The sequence below is a fragment of the Myotis brandtii genome, unplaced genomic scaffold (genome assembly GCF_000412655.1).
Source record: "Myotis brandtii unplaced genomic scaffold, ASM41265v1 scaffold131, whole genome shotgun sequence".
Classification (NCBI taxonomy): domain Eukaryota; kingdom Metazoa; phylum Chordata; class Mammalia; order Chiroptera; family Vespertilionidae; genus Myotis; species Myotis brandtii.
In genome coordinates, this window is record NW_005354632.1 from 1,471,534 (window position 1) to 1,472,512 (window position 979).

The following is a 979-nucleotide window of genomic DNA, read 5'->3' on the forward strand; positions in this document are numbered from 1 at the left end:
CCTCACCTTGCTCAAGTGTCTTCCACTGGGACTTACAACAGGAACCCCTATAGCACTACATCCACGTCCCCGAGGGTGACCTTCACCATGAAGAGACACGGAGCCTCTCCCTCCCCACATCCCATTCTCCCTGCACCAGGCACAGGGTAGGGCTTCAGCACAGTGTGCCAGGGAGGAAGTGAAGACATGTGACTGAGTTCAACACCAGAAAAAGTGGGCTATGACTTTGAAAACCTATGAATCCCGGGCCCAGAACATGATTACATTTGGTGAAAAATCTGACTTCGGGGATATTTCTGACTTGCTCCTGCGGGGCTGGGGTAGGAGAGGGCAGGCTCTGAACCCTTCCAGCCGGTTCTGGTTCTAGGAGCCGCCGCCCTCCAGCCGGAGGAGCGCCCGCACCTGCATCTTACGGGGCTCCTCTGGGTGCTCGCTTCTCCGGGGTGACAAGCACCCTGGCTTCTCTCTCTAGACTGAGGAATAGCCAAGCCTAAGGCAGGATGGTAAACGCCAGGCAGACCCCCAGGCACTGGCTGCAGGCAAAGTCGGTGGGGGCGGGGGGAGCCGGGGGCAACTCCACCCACCCACAGCCCCTGGGCCCATGGGCCACCTTGGCCAGCACCCCTGCCTGGTGCCCCAGAAAACCCCCCCGCCTGCGCTCAGAGTGCGCGGCCCCTTCACCCCCATGCGTTTCCATTTGACCTCTGGGGTTTGAACCCTCCTCCGTGGCGGAGCGGAGCAGCCCTTCGGGGAAGGATCGATTGCGAGTCCCCAAGACCATCTACCCCGCGGGGCCTCGCGGCCCAGCCCAGACAGGTGTGAGGCTCCGGCCGGGAGCGATGGAGTCGGGACGGGTTTGGAGTGAGGAGGAGTCTGGGAGGAGGGGCTAAGGATTTCAGACAGTGAGTGTAAAAGCTGCTCGGCGCTCCCGCTCGGCAGAGAGCGCCAGGGACGGAGCGAGCGCGCAGGGTGAGTTCGG

At 62.3% G+C, this 979-nt stretch overlaps 1 protein-coding gene across 1 annotated transcript in view; it reads left to right on the forward strand.

The window, feature by feature from the left end:
- Positions 1-912: 912 nt before the first annotated feature.
- Positions 913-979, forward strand: part of NGF (nerve growth factor (beta polypeptide)) — a 51,964-nt gene continuing 51,897 nt past the window's right edge. The window contains exon 1 of the mRNA XM_005859963.2: positions 913-969. The gene's annotated coding sequence lies outside the window, so the exon portion shown is untranslated. The remainder of the gene's footprint in view (positions 970-979) is intronic.